Raw genomic sequence first — 20,582 nt, forward strand, 5'->3', positions numbered from 1 at the left:
GCTCAAAAACCCTGAACGCCTTGATGGTTTTCGGGGAACAGTTTTTATAGGCAAAATATATGGGGGGAGGACTGAGGGTGTGTGACCTTCCTCAGATTGGTTGGTGGTGAAGTAATGGGGTGGTGCTCCAGGAATCTCAGTCATCGGCCGTTTGGTTCCAACCAGTCTGGGGTCCACGACTTGTGGCCATCCCCCACCTGCATGGGGGCCTTTGTTCCTGTAGAAGAACTCAGAGATGTGTATCAGACTGTTATGTATATCCCTGGAGGGGGAACCAGGACCCTGCCCCATCACTGCGCTGTTGTTTCCTGACTGTCTTTCCTTTGTTTCTGCATTCCCTCACTCCTCTAATTAGTAACTGAATCTGCCCTTTGGAACTCAGGGAATGTCGAGGAGGCTGAAACCTTTTCTCTACAAACAAGAAACGGGGGACATGGAAAGGCTTTTGTACTTGGGAGGGTCCCCACAGTGTCCTGCTCAGTTTCATATCTAGAAACCACACTTTGGTGAAAAATCTTTCCATAGCTGAAGCAATTCTGCCACACAGAAAAACAGAGGCTTCTAGGGTTTGAATCCACAGTGTTGACCCTGAAAGCCCGCATTTCTCTCCACCAGAGTCCTGTCATCTTTATAACTCAAGATTCTCTTCTCCCATCCTGCCCACAATTCCTCACGTTTTTAATAGTAAATAATCCCTACTAGTAGTTTCTAAGCCTTTATCACTTGAACCACTGCAGGAACCCAACACTACTAGTATCTGTACGCATTAAAAAACTAATATGGCAGTGTAGGGAAAACACATTGAAAAGTTGGTAGAGACAGCCATAGCAGTCCTGTAGGGTGTCTGCTTCAAGTAAACAGAAAGGAAGGTGATTGTTACATTCAATCTAGACAGTGAGCATAACCAGAAGTAGTGCCAGTGTGCTCATCAGTTGGTGTTCCCTGAATGCTTTATAATGTTTATATTTGATGTCAAGTTGCCAGCCTCTCGTGTTATGGTCTCCATTGTGGAGGTTACTGCCTTTATGAAAGCTCCTGGTTGAGGAAGGGTGGGTGATGCCTATTGCCTATAATATAGAGAGTGTGGTTTCATGTCCTGTCTAGACCAGATGGCTGATGAGCTTATTCTAAGGCTCCCTCTACCCACCTCCTTGGCTCTCCTGAATGGCATTTTCTGGGCACTGGTAGACCTGCCTCAGGTGGGTCCTGGCTGTGCGGGGCCTGACTGTATAACTGCAGTACCAGTTGACCTCTTAGATCTGCTGGGTGGGGGCTGGCACGTGACCCCAGCATCATCATTCCTAGAAGCCATCAGCAAAAAGGTCCAGTCTCAAGTCCTCCAAACTCTAACCAGTACGTGGAAGAGGAGGCCCCAAAATACACTATTGAATTATTCTGGGATTATTTAAACAAGATTTCAGAACAGTACTCCTGGCTATAAATGCATAGACTACCTTCTAGAAGAAATTACACACCATCTCCATTCCCATAAAGTGGACTCCATTCCCATAAAGCTGACTTTCTTCCTAATAACGTACGTACGGCGGTTAGAGATTTGGGTGGTGACCTTCATCAGCACGTTGGGAAATGTGGCAGCCCACCATGGTGGGATGACAGTGAACCCTCTTTTACTCTTTACTGTGACTCCTTGCAGGTACCTATTCCCTATAACCAGCCCTTGAGCCACCACTGCCAGCTTTCTTGGAGATGCCCCCTATTGCAGAACCCTCGTGGAGTGTCTGTTCCTCCATCTGGCTAAGAGAAGGAGAACTGACCCATTCATGATGGCTCTGAGGATTAAAATTCCACACTCCAGTCCAAAAAAAAAGAAAAAAAAATCACACCCACGTACACACACTCATGAAGATACTTCTACAAGCTGTGACACGGCTGCTTCTGTTGCTTTAAGGGGATACTAGTCCAGCCTTGCTGGGTCAGATACTGGGCCTCTGGGGTCTCTATACCCTAGAGGAGGGGACTAGGTCTGGTCTAGGACAAGGTCATGGTACAGTCCCATGGCTTCAGGAAACCCTGCTGTCCGAGTCTGCGATCACTATGGCAGACACTTGCCAGGTGGGGTTGCTAGGTAACGCCGCAGAGTGGGATGAGTAGCTCGCTGAGCAACTGGGTACAGGCATCCTCTGCACTGTGTACACTACTCGTACTACCCATCCCTGATAGCTACCTCTGACTTCCTTTCTCTTCTGGAATGGATCTGCATTTCAGAAACTGTTCATGGGGGCTCAGATCAAAACAAAACAAAACAATAAAATTGCCTGCAGCCTGTAAGCCAACGAGGGAGTGGACCCTCTCAGTCTCGGGCAGTGGCCATGGGCAAGCTGGATTGTTTATCAGTGCAGCCAGCCCTGGGTTAGACATTTCCCCAAAGGTTGGTTCCACAGCTTGGAGTGCTTCAGAATGGGTTCCAGCATTTCCCTAGGATTCTGAGGTGCTGCTCCGCAGAGAGAGTTTGCTATACTGAGTCCATGCCATCTACTTGGCGCGCTAACTCCATCATTAGATGCACTTGGTGACGGTGCCCTTGAAGCTCAGTTTGGGGGGATATTTAACTCAGTGGATTGCTGGACCTCAGGGCCAAAGTCTAGGACAGCTTCTCCCTCTTTTGCTGGCTTGGCCACAGAGTGGCTAAAACCAAAGGAATAAGGCTGGGAAGGACTAAGAGTTTAGAACCTATGTTTTCTCCTTTTCCTTTGCAGCTCATGACAGAGAGTCGAGGACCTAAAGAGCAGGGCCCCACGATAACTTTCGAGAGCCCTAGGTACTTCTATCTTCATGGGCCTCTTCCTCCATAAAAAACATTTTAAATTGTATTTTACTGATGGATTGCTATAAAGGACAAATATGTTAGTATAATATACGAAAATATTTTCTTCAACCTAAAAATTAAGTTTCTCTTTTGATTTTAGGAGAAATTAAAACATTTTTATGGACCTTTAAAAATATTGTGGGTCCTGGGTACCGTGCCTGTTTTGGGCTTAATGGATGTCAAGTCTGGTAAGAGGTCCACTGAGTACCTGTAGATTGATAGGAAGATGAAGGGCAAGAACACGATATTCAGGAGGGAGGTTTGCAGAAAATCCTTCACTGTGTCTCCTTCCATCTGCTTCCTGCTCTCAGCCGTGATGATTTCGGAATCTCCAATTCACTCTGAAGGGTGGGAGAGAGTATGTGGAGGGAAGCATCATTTCCCACACACAAGTCACCACAACACTGTAGTAACAGAGGATTACAGTTTCCAATTTTAAAGAAAAATTTATTTAAGCACACTAACAGAAATATCAAGAATAAATTTTGTCCTTCACTACAAACATCCCTGCCGAAGTCCTAGCATTAGTCGTGAGAAAGACTGTTTTAAAAGATGTTTACAGGGCTTCCCTGGTGGCGCAGTGGTTGAGAGTCCGCCTGCCGATGCAGGGGACACGGATTCATGCCCCGGTCCGGGAAGACCCCACATGCCGCGGAGCGGCTGGGCCCATGACCCATGGCCGCTGAGCCTGCGCGTCCGGAGCCTGGGCTCCGCAACGGGAGAGGCCACAACAGTCAGAGGCCCGCATACCGCAAAAGAAAAAAAAAAAAAAAAAGATGTTTACAAAGCTACCTTCAGAAACTTGGGCTTTGCTGTCATAATATTTTTCAGCTGTCGATGAACTGAGTCTCCATACTTACGATCCACCGAGTCACAAATAGAAGGACATAAGATTGGCAATTTCTCCTACAATATTTCACACTTGTCAATTTCAGAACTTATCACCTAGAGACAATGTATTACAATTTTCTTAGTCCGTGTGGTTCTAATTCACTTTCCCCTACCTTATTCTACAGGTCTGCAGATGGCCAGAATCTCAGATGGAATTGTGAAATTTTCCTATTCTTTTCAAAAGATATTTTTAGTTCACTTTCCCCTAACACAGAAATGCCAGGCGGCACATTTAGCAATAGACTGTGTGTGTCCTCGAACGAGAATGGAGTGTTACAAAACTAGAGATTGAGAAATGCTCTTAATATTGCCAAGCGAACTGAATTATTATTGTTGGAGAGGAAAAGTAATTTTCCCTCTACCCTTTTAGGTTCTCGGCCAAGACTCCCTGTAATTAAAAGACAGATTAACAAGAGAAAAACAAATTTAATTACATACCTAGGGGAGCACCACAAAGATATAAGGCCCAAAGCCACCCAAGCAATTGAGCCTTGTGTACCAGCCTGAGCTAAGGAATGAGATAGGAGCCTGGGGCTTCAAAAGGGGAGGAGGGGAATTCACAGGAGGATGCGAAGAGCAGGTGTTCGGTAAACAAACGTTGCCCTGCCACACAGACAGAAGTCTCTCAGATGATGAAGTTCTCTCTTGTAGTAGCTCTCTTCCTGGTACAGGCTCCCTTTCTAATTTCTTTTAGGCAGTTAAGGGGGAGGCGGGGAGGGTATAAAGCTTTTCCTGAGTCTGCTGGGTCTTGAATGTCTTCAGCTTAAAATAATCCACCTGCCAAAGTGGCACGTTCTGGGGTGGCTTATTCTGAAGCCCCCTCATTATCTTAGAGTAGCAGTAGGCGAACTACAACCTGTCAGCCAAATCCAACCCACCACCTGTTTTTATAAAGCCCAGGAGATAAGAATGGTTTTCATATTTTTAAATGGTTGAAAAAAAGACAAAAGAAGAATATTTAGTGACGTGAAAATTATGTGAAATTCAAATTCCAGTGTCCATAAATAAAGTTTTATTGGAACACAGCCATGTGAATTCATTTACAGATCGCCTATGGCTGTTTTCATGCTAGAGGGCAGAGTTGAGTATTTCCGGCAAAGACCATTTGTCCCACAAAACTTAAATGTTTACTCTGGGGCTTTTTATAGAAAATGTTTGTATGTCCCTGAATTAGAGCCTAAGAATTCTTACATAGGATCACAGCCACCACATTCCTTCTAGTAATCACAGTACAGGAACTCTTAGTCATGACTAATATTACTACTTAACCTCTGTTGACCTCTTACTGTGTGCCTGGCCCTGCGCTGCGTGTTTTTATCCGTTATCTCATTTAATCCTCACAACAATCCAGTGAGATGGACAATGTCATGGCCTCCACTCTATAGATGAGAAATGTGAAGCTCAGGGAGACCAACTAACTCACCTAAAGTCTTAGCAAATCTCCTGACTGGGATCCAGATCCAAGACCTTCTAGCACCAAAGTTCATACCTTTACCTCTGGTGTCATTGTCACTCCCAAGCCTCTCCTGGCGTCATGGATGTTTGCCACTAGTACTCCATTTCTTTTTTTTTTTTAATTGAAGTATAGTTGATTTACAACGTTGTGTTAGATTCAGGTGTACAACAAAGTGATTCAGTTATACATATATATTTTTATTCAGATTATTTTTCCTTATAGATTATTACAAAATATTGAGTACAGTTCCCTGTGCTATACAGTAGGTCCTTGTAGATTATCTATCTTATATATGATAGTGGGTATATGTTAATCCCAAATTCCTAATTTATCCCTCCCCCACCCCTTCGGTAACGATAAGTTTGTTTTCTATGTCTGTGGGTCTATTTCTGTTTTGTATATGAGTTCATTTGTATCATTTTTGTTTTAGATTCCACGTATGAGCGATATCATATGATATTTGTCTTTCTCTGTCTGATTTACTTCACTTAGTATGATAATCTCTAGGTCCATCCATGTTGTTGAGTGCCCTATTTCTGAGTAAAGACTTCCATAAAACTTCACTGCTTACTGCAAAGTAAGGCTTCCTTTTATTTGTCCTAATTTGCACCTTTTCCACCTTCACAAGGGAGCTCCGGGTCTGGTAAACTTGCTCTTGGTGAGTGTGCGTTGATACAGCCGTAGCCTCTCCTGTTATGTGTATTTGACTCCCATCTGCCTCGAAACCTTTTTTGGGGGCAGGGGGGTGTCTCTGATCTCTGCATATGGGAATGTCCTCTGCTCTTCTTCAAGCCTGCTACTGTTTTCTTTAACTGCAAAAACCAGAGCAACATATGATATTCCCAGGTTCAATAAACTGGCAGGATAGGGCTTCCCTGGTGGCGCAGTGGTTGAGAGTCCACCTGCCGATGCAGGGGACACAGGTTCGTGCCCAGGTCCGGGAAGATCCCACATGCCGCGGAGCGGCTGGGCCCATGAGCCATGGCCGCTGAGCCTGCGCGTCCAGAGCCTGTGCTCCGCAACGGGAGAGGCCCGCGTACCGCAAAAAAAAAAAAAAAAAAAACTGGCAGGATAATGTTTCTTTTCTTTTCTCATGTCTTCCTTAATGATTCCCACCATTTCTTTGTTGTTTTGTTTCATCTTCTTGGGGCCACGGAAGCAAGAGAGGGCAATGTTTTCAGTTTACGGTACCTTCCCAAGCACATTCCTGGAACATAACTTTGTTTGTCCTGCGCTAAGGATTCTATACATTGTTCACATTAGTTTTCTCTGAATAGTTTGAATATCATTTTCCTGCATAGTTCACATTCTTTTAGTTCTCATTCTAAAGGGAAAGAGAGGCACAGGACAAGGTGTGTGTATGTGTGTGTGTGTGTGTGTGTGTGTGTGTGTGTGTGTGTGTGTGTGTGTGTGTGTCTGCAGTGGAGACGGCTGCCCAGTGAGGTGGAAGGCCTACATTCCTTTACAGGAACTGGAGCTTCCAAACATCTTTCCAAGAATACCAGATATGATCTAATCTCTAAATTGGAAGTCAGCAGACTGTTCCCATGACTCATGACTCCAGATACATCTTTCAACAATCAGGCCTTCACTTCATGGCGGTGGGAGTATCTATACCTAAGCAGTGTGGATAAAGCAGATCTTTATGAAATGCTCCCATTTCTTCCAAAGAGTAGGAACAGATATATTTATATTTATTTATTTATTTATTAACATCTTTATTGGAGTATAATTGCTTTACAATGGTGTGTTAGTTTCTGCTTTACAACAAAATGAATCAGTTATATATATACATATGTTCCCATACCTCTTCCCTCTTGCGTCTCTCTCCCTCCCACTTCCCTATCCCACCTCTCCCTCCCTCCCACCCTCCCTATCCCACCCCTCCAGATGGTCACAAAGCACTGAGCTGATCTCCCTGTGCTATGCGGATGCTTCCCACTAGCTATCTACCTTACGTTTGGTAGTGTATATATGTCCATGCCACTCTCTCACTTTGTCCCAGCTTACCCTTCCCCCTCAACGTATCCTCAAGTCCATTCTCTAGTAGGTCTGTGTCTTTATTCCTGTCTTACCCCTAGGTTCTTCATGACTTTTCTTTTTTTTTTAATTCCATATATATGTGTTAGCATACGGTATTTGTCTCTCTCTTTCTGACTTACTTCACTCTGTATGACAGACTCTAGGTCCATCCACCTCATTACAAATAGCTCAATTTCGTTTCTTTTTAGGGCTGAGTAATATTCCATTGTATATAAGTGCCACATCTTCTTTATCCATTCATCCGATGATGGACACTTAGGTTGTTTCCATCTCCGGGCTATTGTAAATAGAGCTGCAATGAACATTTTGATACATGACTGGAAAATATATTTAAGAAGATAGGACCAAAATATATTTAGATTTAGATATATTTTTGTCCTATCTTCTTAAATATATTTTCCAAAACATATATTTCTGCCAGGCTTATAGGTAAATGTTCATGTAAGCATTATTTCAAACACCTCGGCATAATTGCCACTTGGTAGTAGGGGGCTTGACCCAGACACAGTGCCTGACAGTGCATTTCTAGGTTCTCCAGGGTCATCAGTTTCACAGGTTGTGTGATTTGAGATGTCATTCATCAAGCTGGATGAGAAAGATGGTATAATTACTGCCTGGCAATTTTTCTAAAGAATGAAAGATTCTGGGCTTCCCTGGTGGTGCAGTCGTTGAGAATCCGCCTGCCAATGCAGGGGACACGGGTTCAAGCCCTGGTCTGGGAAGATCCTACATGCTGCGGAGCAACTAAGCCTGTGCTTCACAACTACTGAGCCTGCACTCTAGAGCCTGCGAGCCACAACTACTGAGCCAATGTACCACAACTACTGAAGCCCGTGCACCTAGAGCCCATGCTCCGCAGCAAGACAAGCCACCGCAATGAGAAGCCTGCGCACTGCAAGCAAGAGTAGGCCCCACTCGCCACAACTATAGAAAGCCCGTGCGCAGCAACAAAGACCCAATGCAGCCCAAAATAAATTAATTAATTAATTTTTTAAAAAAAGAATGAAAGATTCTTTCTGAACATTCATGCAACTTTTTCAAAGTTTGCGTGAATGTTTCTCATTACTTCTCTGTGATACTCATGCTTATTCTGTCTAATCAGCTAGTGCCTTCTGAACTAACTCCTCTCAGTTCCTTTGGAGAACCTCACAGAAATTTCATTCACCTTCACTATCCAACACAATTCCTAGTCTATATTTGTTTTTGTTTTTTTCATTTTCTTTCTTCCTCCTTTCCTTCCTTCTTCCCTTCCTTCCTCCCTCCCTTCCTTCCTCCCTTTCTTTCTTTCTTTTTTTTTTTTTTTTTGAGAAAACCAAGTCAGAAATACATAGAACTGAAGGCAAGAAAATACTTTTGGGATAAGCCTCCCCAAGTGTGTGTTATCTCTGTCAGATGTGCTTGGCACCCTTGCTCAGCTCCGATGAGCATCAACACTGTGCTGGGTTCTCCCATGTTCCCAACACCTCAAGGCAACTAATAAAGAAAGGTGGTGCCCTTTTGTCCCCGCATAATAGAAATAAATTATAAAAGATTAATAGTTAGGACATTGCCTCAGGATTTAATTTTATAACCATTGTAATAAACAAATATAATAAATTCATGTATGAAGATAAACAAACTACAAACAGAACACATTTTACTTGCTAATCAAGAATCTTAAAGAGTAGAATCTTATCTTACCTAGAACAAAGATTCTAAAATCAATATGTAATTTTAAAAACCACATATAATCTAACATACTCTTTTATCTTTTTTTAAATTGAAGTATAGTTGATGTACAATGTTTCAGGTATACAGCAAAGTGATTCAATTCTACATTTTTATATATATTCTTTTTCAGATTCTTTACCATTATAAGTTATTACAAGATACTGAATATGGTTCCCTGTGCTATACAGTAGGTCCCTGTTGTTTATGTATTTTATACACAGTAGTGTGTATATGTTAATCCCAAATTCCTAATTTATCCCTTCCCGCACCCCTTTGGTAACCATAAGTTTATTTTCTATGTCTGTGGGTCTATTTCTGTTTTGTATATGAGTTCATTTGTATCATTTTTGTCTTAGGTTCTGCATAGGAGTGATATCATATGATATTTGTCTTTCTCTGACTTACTTCACTTAGTATGATAATCTCTAGATCCATCCTTGTTGCTGTAAATGGCATTATTTCATTCTTTTTTATGGCTGAGTAGTATTCCATTGTATATATGTACCACATCTTCTTTATCCATTCATCTGTCAATAGACATTTAGGTTGCTTCCACGTCTTGGCTATTGTAAATAGTGCTGCTATGAACATTGGGGTGCAGGTGTCTTTCCAAATTAGAGTTTTCATCTTTTCTGGGTATATGCCAAGGAGTGAGATTGCTGGATCATATGGTAACTCTATTTTTAGTTTTTTAAGGAACCACTATACTGTTCTCCATAGTGGCTGCACCAACTTACATTCCAACTAACAGTGTGGAAAAATTCCCTTTTCTTCACACTCTCTTTAGCATTTATTATTTGTAGACATCTTGATGATGGCCATGCTGCCTGATGTGAGGTGATACCTCATTGTGGTTTTGATTTGCATTTCTCTAGTAATTAGTGATGTTGAGCATCTTTTTATGTGCCTGTTGGCCATCTGCATGTCTTCTTTGGAAAAATGTCTATTCAGATTTTCTACCCATTTTTTGATTGGGCTGTTTGTTTTTTGATATTGAGCTGTGTGAGCTGTTTGTATATTTTGGAAATTAAGCCCTCCTCAGTCACATCATTTGCAAATATTTTCTCCCATTCCATAGGTTGCCTTTTTGCTCTGTTTATGGTTTCCTTTGCTGTGCAAGAGCTTTTAAGCTTAATTAGGTCTCATTTATTTATTAATCTAATATACTTTTGAAAATAAATCATATATCCCATAAAATACACAGCATACATAGCTTTGTGCCTACAACTCTTTGCAACATGTGCAGGAAAGTAGAGAATAACATAAAGAGTACGTGTGCCAAATGTGTTTACAGAATTTTAATTCCATGAGAAGGAGATAGTTGAATTGGATTCACAAAATGTACATATACTATATCTTCTCTGATTAAAAGATAATAATAATGTTAAAAATCTGCACGTGGCCATTGGTGGACACTAAAGTCACAGCCCTGCTCAAATACCCTGCCATGTGGAGTCAACCTTAACCAAGGACAAAATGGTAGTTTAAGCATATTTCAAAGGTCTGAAGGTAATGGCCAACCCAAACTTTGGGTACCTCTAGTCCATTGATTTTCCAGCATTCCACATAATTTTCTGAGATTGGCCAGCCCCCTTGGTCATCTCCACATCTCATCAATTGTCTGAGACAGGACTGTGCACAGACTGGAGAAGCCGCTTCCTTCAGCACTTTTCCCTGTAGCCTCCCCTTCCCAGTGCACACTTCCATTCGCAGGGCCTGCTTCTCCTGCTGCCTGCAGCTGAGGTGTTAACCTCAGCTCAGCTTCCTGTGTGCTTTGTGAGTACAGATTCCTCATTCCACCCACCCCCCCACAAGAGATTAGGTAATTTTGGAATTATTAACTCCTATTCCTTACTTTTTATTAGCTGAGCCAGAAAGAGGAAAACTAGAATTAAGTATTTATATTCCTAATTCACACACAAGTCGCTGGGTTAGACTCTCTAGGAGACACAGTTCAAATCTGGATTGCTGAGGACCAGCTTGCACGTCTCTCAGGAGGTCAGGATTCCACAAAAAGGGGCTTGCCTCACCTGGCTTTTGAGAACTGGTACAATTTCGTCAATAAAATGGCACATATTGACAATCGGTTTATTCAAATTTGGTGCAGATATCGTGTCTCAGAGCCAGGCTCAAAACAGGTCCTACAGGAGATAGCCTGAAACTGGACTAAAGCCTGGTGAAAGTAAGAACAACCAGCCACATCTGAAACTTGTGTCAGGGTAGAGAGGCTGTAAACCTGGCCAAGCTGGAAAAGGCAAATTAATGCTTTTAGCCGGGTCAAAAATAATTGAGGAACGTGAGTCTCTAATCTTGGAATTACCTATACTGAATAAAATTCTCTGGAACTGGATAAATGAGAGTATGTGCTCCTGAGCTGTCTGCACATGCAGAATGTGCAGTTAGATGACTGTGAAGGAAAAGAAAGGATGAAAGGTTATGAATCCCAGGGTTGTATCATTTAGAGAAGACCTTCGTATCCCTTTTAAGAATCACAGAATGTTAGCTGTCACCTGTAGACACAATGTGGATGGGGAGCTTCAAACATATTAAGAACCCAGGGAACCAGACAATCTTACATTAGAACAGTCGAATTGCAGAGAGCCATTGGAACAAAGAATTTCTACCATCAATGTTGGTAGCACCCTGTTTAATTAAAATGCAGTATACATTTGAACACTTATAGGTTTAAAAAATTCTCAACTACAAAATACCACAATAAAAAGGGTAGAAAGAAGAGGTTAAAAATGCAACCCTGTGTTTTGTCATATAGTCATTCTGGTTTCTACAAACAACTGGATAAGAAACGAATTGAAATTTATCAAAGATACTTACACATTTCCAAAATTTCTATTTCTTATTAAAAGTGTTTGTTTTTTAACAAAAAAGAAGAGGACTCACAGATATAGAAAACAAAGTAGTGGTTACCACTGGGGAGTGGGGAGGAGCAATGCAGAGGTAGGTGAGCGGGAGGTACAAACTACTGGGTGTAAGATAGGCTTAAGGATGTATTGTACATCATGGGGAATATAGCTAATATTTTGTAATAACTGTAAATGGAAAGTAACCTTTAAAGTTATAAAACATAAAATAAAAATGTTTGTTTTTATATCCTCATTAACTGATTCCCTAGATCAACCTCATTGTTGATAGTACTATGGTATACAGACAGGATAATGTAGTCATAAATATGTAACAGTTGTACCTAAAAACCTGGTCCAAACCATAACATTTTCATACAGTATGCTCATCAAAATGTAGTATCACATGTCATAATCTGCCCAGTTTTAGAAAGAAGACTGTTTTTGTCAAATTGCAACAACCCTTTTTTCCTAGTTGAAATCTTATTTTTAAAACATTTGATACTTAACATATTTCACACAATCTGTTGATTGTTCAGTAAGGCACTTCAAGGGCAAACTTAATATCCAGAATTTAGTGTTGTATAACATAATCAAAATTAGACATTTTCTTTAAAAAATGACTGAATCAAAAATTAACTTGCTACTTTAATATCAAAAATTCACTCAGAGATATGGTTTCTCTGATTTTTGTTTAGCAAAATCCTTTCCAGTATTAATATTACTAACACCTCTATCAATTACTTATTTGGATAATGTCTTAATAAAATGCAATTTAGAGTTCTGGTCCTGGTAATGGCAGAAAGCTTGTATCAGACTAATCTTCCTGCATATAACAGTAAACTTTAGACAAAATATAAAAAACTGCTTATTGGGCTTCCCTGGTGGCGCAGTGGTTGAGAGTCCGCCTGCCGATGCAGGGCACACGGGTTCGTGCCCCGGTCCGGGAAGATCCCACATGTCGCGGAGCGGCTGGGCCCGTGAGCCATGGCCGCTGAGCCTGTGCGTCCGGAGCCTGCGCTCCGCAGGGGGAGAGGCCACAACAGTGAGAGGCCCGCGTACCACAAAAAAACCAAAGAAACAAACAAACAAAAAACTGCTTATCATAAGGCATCAAAGCAACCAAACTCTGGCAGACACTGAAGAGGTTAAGGAGAGAGCCACATTTATACGGATTTGCCCTGAAAGCACACCCCAGCCTAAACTCTGAGAGTGGCTAGAATTCCAAAGGAAAACTGCAATTTTGTTGGCTTGAACTGTCAAAGAATGGAGCTCAAAGCTGCTAAAACATCTGGAAAGTAAGGAAGGAAATCTCAGGAAGGAGAGAGACAGAGGGGGAATGCTAAAATCTGTGTAAAAACTTCCCTCAAATCCGTGGCTGATTTCTGAACTCTGCATGTATGGGAGAGACTTCAAGGAGCCCAGAGGAAAGCAACAGCCAGAAGGTCATGGAGCTAAGCACGTATTTCTTCTGCTGCTCAGCGTAGGGAGGCTGGATTTAAAATTTGAGTCCTGCAAAATTGGAAGAACTTGGAAAATACCTTAACCTTTCCATTGAAATTCCAGAATTACTTTATGAAAAAAGTAATGAAAAATGAAAAATGACTATGTCACAGTACTGGGGGATTTGCCTAGAATACAGGCAAAGCCGAAAGAGAACTGTGCTCACCAAGTATAAAACCAAGTCTATAGAAATTCAAGGTGATGAGTCAATAATTAAACTGGTGACTAGAACAAAAATCAATACTATCAGAGGAAAACAACACAATCCAGAGTCTCTATATCATGTCAGTAATAAGGTCCAATATACAATTTAAAAGTTACTAGATAGGTTGTTTCAGTCTGGGTCTAATCAGGGGATAGAAACCACACAGTAATTGTGACAAAAAAGTTTAATATAAAGAATTATTAAATTATGACAGAAGAGTAATTATGAAGATGTAAGGAGAACTAAAAAGGGTACTCTGGGGCTGAAGGAGAGTGCTCAAGGAAGAACAAACTTGGAGGGGTTTTCCTACCTAAGACTGGGGTTCAGACCTCCTTGGAGAAGGAGTGGTTTCGAGACAAGAGATGGCAGAGAATCTTACTGGTGGCTCAGTCCAGAGCTTGTCCACATCAGCAGGCAGCAGAAAGCAGCCTTCCAGTACACAGGCAAGCTGATACTGGCAGATGGGAACACAGAAGGAGTCAGTGTTAGAAGGCTGCTTGCTGGCAGAGTGAGGCAGGCTGTGTGCAGCGTCCATGTTTAGAGGATCTTGGGAAACAACTCTGAGGTACAGGCAAGCCAAGGCAGTCGGAGCACCACTGCCAGCACAAGGTCTGAATCACGGTGGTGTCTGCATCAGGAAGACAACAGGAACCAATTCTTGGGGATGCAGGCAAACTGACACTAGTGGGCGGCAGCACAAAGAGAATTGGGGTACCTTTCCCAGTACAAGGCCTGAAGTGTGCTATTGTCCACATCAGGAAGGCTGCAGCGTGGTGGTTACCAGGCCTGGGATAGGACTGCCAGGTCACCAAAGGACTATGTGCTCTAGGCACACACTTGGGACAGTGCATCACTAGATATTCTCACACACACACACACACACACACACACACACACACACACACACACACACACACACACAATACTGCTGGACTCTGCAGCAGGAGCAAGTGAAAACAATGCAGCATAGCAGAACCAGGAAGAGAATTGCTCTTTAGCCTGCAATGTGCCTCTAGCCTCCTCCACTAATAAATCTTAACATCGGGCTTCCCTGGTGGCGCAGTGGTTGAGAGTCCACCTGCCGATGCAGGGGACGCGGGTTCGTGTCCCGGTCCGGGAAGATCCCACATGCCGCGGAGCGGCTAGGCCCGTGAGCCATGGCCGCTGAGCCTGCACGGCTGGAGCCTGTGCTCCGCAATGGGAGAGGCCACAACAGTAAGAGGCCCGCGTACCGCAAAAAAAAATAAAATAAAATAAAGCTTAACATCATACTAACTATATAAAGAAGTGCTTAAAGAGGCAGTCCATTTTCACAGAGCAAGTACAAAGAGTGAATTTGGAATTACGAGACAATAAATTGATAGGCATGCATGCAAAGAAACAGGAAAATGTGATCTAAAGCTAAGAAGAAAAGCCATCAATAGAAATCAACCCTGGGATTAAATGTTGGAATTAGCAGACAAGGACTTTGCTGCAGCTATTATAAATATGTTCGAGGGCTTAAAGGACAAAATGTCACGGTGACTGAATATCTGGGAAATACCAGCAAAGAACCAAATAGAAATTCTAGACCTGAAAATGAAACATCAGAAATGAAAAAATTACTTAACAGCGTATTTGGAAGTAGGAGAAGAAGGGCTAATAGAAATCATCAAATCTGAAGAATAGAGAGGAAGACTTTGAAAAAAAATTAAAAAGCCTCAGTGACCTATGGGAAATATCAAGGGGTCTAATATATGTGTAATTTGGAGTGTCAGAAAAAGAGGAGATAGAAATGAGGCAGAAAAATATATTTAAGGAAATCATGATGTAAAGCATCAGTTTAGAGATCCAAGAGTCTCAGCAAACTCCCACATCTAGTAATATCATAATCAAATGAAAACTAAAGATAAAGAGAAAATCCTGAAATCAGCTAGAGAAAAAAGACATATTACGTACCGGAGGAAATCAACACAAATGACAGCTCGCTTCTGATAAAAAGAGAGAGAGAGAGAGAGACAGAGACCAGAAGACAATGAAATAGTATCTTTGAAGTGCTGAAAGAAAATAAAAACTGCCAATGCAGACATTTTTAGATGAACAAAAGGTTGTTACTAACAGACTTGTACTACAAGAAATATTAAAGGACGTTTTTCTGGCTGAAGTGAAGCCACACTAAACAGAAATTTGAATCTATGAGAAGGAATGAAGAACGTGGGAAACAGTAAATATTTGGATAAATATAAAATACCACTTTTTCTTCTCTTTATTTAAAAGACAATTAATTTTAAGGCAAAAATTTATAACATTGTAAGGTTTATAATCTATGTAAATGTAAAATATATGACAATAATAACACAAAGAATGGGGTGGCATAAATGGAATCATACTGTTGCAAATTCTTATATTTTAAATGAAGTGGTATGGTATTAACTCTAAGTAGACTGAGAAGTTAAGATGCAGTAATCCCTAGAGCAACCAATAAAAAATTACAGAGGTATATCTTAAAAATGGAGGAATCTAAATGGAATACTCAAGTAGACTTGATTAAGTCACATAAAGGTGGAAAAGGAGGAACAGAGGATGGGACAAACAGAAAACAGCTAGCAAAATATAGACCTATATCCAACTATATCAGTAAGTACATTAATCTTAGCTGGATTAATACACTCCGATTAAAGGCACAGAACTATTAGGCTGGATTTTTAAAAAGCAAGACCCAACAATATGCTCTCTACAAGAGATAGGTTAACATCCAATTTATCACTGAATAGATGTTTCTAATTTGTATATCATGAAATTAGAAGTAGTCCTGGTTTTAACTAAACAGGCTTAAAGTATTTGGTAGTTCAATTAAACTGTTCCTCTAAGAGTCACAACCCACTGAATGTATGGAATTTGGGGATTTCATGAGATAATTTTGTTTCAGCTCCTGCCACTTGATCATTTTGTTACATAACTTCCTGTTCCTTCTATAACTATATGTTCCTTCTATAACCTGTTCCTTCTATAACTACATGATGTAACTAAATACATCATGTTTAAATATTAGACATGATCTAATATTTAAAACCACTTCTTAAGCATATAAAATCACAGTTTGAAATTCTAATTGTCTTTAATGAAGACAAAAATGATCAGTTAAAGATACAAGACAAATGCTCTGAGATTATATTCATTCAATGAGAATCCAGTGTTCCACAGCGGCACTGTTTGCTAATAAATTAGAGAGGCAATGTGGAGTGGTCAGAGACAAAGGGGCACTGGAGTGCAACAGACCTTGCATTTGACCCCTGTCTCCTCCACGTACTGGCTGGGAGACAAGTTAGCTAAGTTTTCATTTTCTCACCTGCTTCCTCTTCTCCTTAGGAGGTTGATCAGGGGCCAGACTGTTGAGGTTCTAACCAAACCAACTTCTTCTCACTAAGTAACTCTGGGCAAGTTACTTAACTTCTCTAGGCCTTAGTTTTCTCATTTGTAAAATGAGTATAATAACGGCACCAACCTTATACAGTTTCTGAGGATTGACTGAGTGAATATTTGTAGAGCACTTAGGAGAGTGTCTGGCACATAGAAAGCATTGCATAACTGCTTGCTAAATAAAATAAATACCTCCTTGTTGGGTTCTTATAACAATGAATTAAGATGAGTTAAATAAATCACTTAGACCACTGTGTCTGACAAACTGAGTATCAATCAACAGTGGTTGCCATTACTGTTACTGGAGGTCCTAAGGGTGATCGTTGCTAAACATTAGCAATTATCTCACTAGTACAGGTCTTACCAGGCGCTGGGGAGAAGTCTTGGTTTGCTAATTAATAATGAGTTGATGACCTTTATAAATAGTTTATAGACTATATAATCAAGTATAAAAAGGGTGGTAAGGAAAAATTTGTTTACAAAGAGACCCCCTAAGAAGTTAAAAAATAAAACTTGGGGAGGGGGTAGATAATGCTAATAGATATAAAGTTGTAACTGTCAAGACTGTTCAAAGCTGATGAAAATGTTAGTGAAGAATTAAAGCTTTAGAAACTGTTACCTTTGGAGTGGGTATAATTTTTTTTTTAACATCTTTATTGGGGTATAATTGCTTTACAATGGTGTGTTAGTTTCTGCTTTATAACAAAGTGAATCAGTTATACATATACATATGTTCCCATATGTCTTCCCTCTTGCGTCTCCCTCCCTCCCACCCTCCCTATCCCACCCCTCCAGGCTGTCACAAAGCACCGAGCCAATATCCCTGTGCCATGCGGCTGCTTCCCACTAGCTATCTACCTTACTACATTTGTTAGTGTGTATATGTCCATGACTCTCTCTCGCCCTGTCACAGCTCACCCTTCCCCCTCCCCATATCCTCAAGTCCGTTTTCCAGTAGGTCTGTGTCTTTATTCCTGTCTTACCCCTAGGTTCTTCATGACATTTTTTTTTCTTAAATTCCATATATATGTGTTAGCATACGGTATTTGTCTTTTTCTTTCTGACTTACTCCACTCTGTATGACAGACTCTAGGTCTATCCACCTCATTACAAATAGCTCAGTTTCATTTCTTTTTATGGCTGAGTAATATTCCATTGTATATATGTGCCACATCTTCTTTATCCATTCATCCGATGATGGGCACTTAGGTTGTTTCCGTCTCCGGGCTATTGTAAATAGAGCTGCAATGAACATTTTGGTACATGACTCTTTTTGAATTTTGGTTTTCTCAGGGTATATGCCCAGTAGTGGTATTGCTGGGTCATATGGTAGTTCTATTTGTAGTTTTTTAAGGAACCTCCATACTGTTCTCCATAGTGGCTGAACCAATTCACATTCCCACCAGCAGTGCAAGAGTGTTCCCTTTTCTCCACATGGAGTGGGTATAATTAATGGAAGCGGAAATCGAGCTTTCAAAGACCTTGGTCTACTGACTGGCAGCAGCGACATCCCCGGAGAGCCTTTCTAGAAATGCAGAATCTTAGGCTCTACCAGAATCAGAATTTATAAGATCTCCAGTTGATTCTGAAGCATTGTTGTAGAATATTTTCACTTTCCAGTTTTTCCCTGGAGTTTAAGTATACCATATTAATAATATTGAGATTGGGGTAATATTATGTCTCTTTAGAGTGATACATTTTTCTCTGATGATACGACTTTACAATTTGGCTACATACCTGATTTTATTATGTCCTGGGGACAAATTTTTCTAATCAAAAGCCACTTGTGGTTTTATAATGCAAATCTATGTGAAAGGAGTCACCAAGCAGGTTTTATAGTAAATGTCACTGGAATTTCTCAGTTTCATTACCTCAGGGATGCATGTTTTTGAAAACTCATCTCTAAATCAGTAGAGTTTGGAATTTTATCACTTTTCACAGTTCACCCTTGCTTAGCCTGAAGATGAGAAATGAAAGATGAAAACAGGGCCCTGATTCACGCCTCATCTCCTGTAATGTAGTCACAAATCACTGACTTTTAAAATAGAAAGTTTCAAAACCAAATATTTTATTTGGATGTATCTGGAGAGCTAAAATATTTCTACTGAAACTCTCCGTGAGAAAACATTCTAGATATGAAACATCTGGTTTTGGTCATTTCAGTTAAAGACTAATATTTGCACAGGTCAGGGAGGCCCGTGGTGATATTGTGCTGTTCTAAGTACAATATTTCCATGATGCAGTATTCTTGAAGGATTGGGTAGCAGTATTCACCCTGCTAACATAGTTCAAACATTCCCAACATATTTGCGAATATGTATATCTGCAAATATCAAAAAATAGCTTCCTCACTTCCTTCTTTCTTCTTGGAAATAGATGGTGAGGGTCGGGGGCTGGACACAGCTATGGAAACACACTGGGGGCTCAACATCAGGGGCAAAGTGCCTGGGAAGAGTCAAGGGAGAGCCGAGTATTGGCCTTAGCGTTTGTTAGGAGGGATCATTCCAAGCAGTGGCCCTTTCGTAGAATCCCCCGGCCCAGAGTGAAGATGACCAAGGGATCTGCCATTAACTTTGAGTGGGGCTGGGGGCCATCAGTCTGAAAGTGACACCTTAGAGGGTATAACTAATGTGGCTTGTGTGAGTACTGGAGCTCTCAAGAGCTCCAGTGATCAAATCTTTAGGCTTTCAACCTGGGTTACACAATGGGAATCACCTGGGAAGCTTTACAATTTATTGGTGTCCAAGTCTCACCCCCAGACATTCTGATTTAATGGTTCTGAGGTATGACCTGGGCATTGAGATGTTTTAAAGCACCTTGGTGGGAGCTTCCCTGGTGGCACAGTGGTTAAGAATCTGCCTGCCAATGCAGGGGACACGGGTTTGAGCCCTCTTCCGGGAAGATCCCACACGTCACGGAGCAACTAAGCCCGTGCGCCACAACTACTGAGCCTGTGCTCTAGAGCCCGCGAGCCACAACTACTGAGCCTGCGTGTCACAACTACTGAAGGCCATGCACCTAGATCCCGTGCTCCGCAGCAAGAGAAGTCACTGCCATGAGAAGCCAGTGCACCAAAACGAAGAGTAGCCCCCACTCGCTGCAACTAGAGAAAGCCTGCGTGCAGCAACGAAGACCCAACACAGCCAAAAATAAATTATTTAATTTTTAAAAAATAATAAAAATAAAGCACCCTGGAGACCTATGTGCAGTGAGGGGTCTCTATGCCACAACCTTTAGGACTCAATACTCTCTCCCTCCAAACACCCCATCCTGCCCGATTCCAGCTCCTCTGATCATTCAATTCCTTCTCTCCCTCCCCCAAAGTTGCCACCTCAGCAACTTTCCAAGGCTGGGTCCTTCTGCCTGCACTGAATGAGCCCCAGACTCTGGAATTTTAGAAATTATGGGCTGAATTTTGTCCTTCCAAAATTCATTTGCTGAAGTACCTCAGAATGAGACTATTTGGAGATGTGGCCTTTAAGAGGTAATTAAGGTGAAATGAGTGCATATGGGTGAACCCCCAACCAATATGGCGAATTTACAAGGAGAAGATTAGGACGCAGGTAGGCATAGAGGGAAAACCACATGAAGACAGAGGGAGAACAGTGCCATCTACGAGCCAAGGAGAGAGGCCCTCAGAAGAAATCAACACTGCTGACACCTTGATCTCGGATTTCTCACCTCCAGAAC

This window comes from Tursiops truncatus, chromosome 4, assembly GCF_011762595.2.
Source record: "Tursiops truncatus isolate mTurTru1 chromosome 4, mTurTru1.mat.Y, whole genome shotgun sequence".
Lineage (NCBI taxonomy): Eukaryota > Metazoa > Chordata > Mammalia > Artiodactyla > Delphinidae > Tursiops > Tursiops truncatus.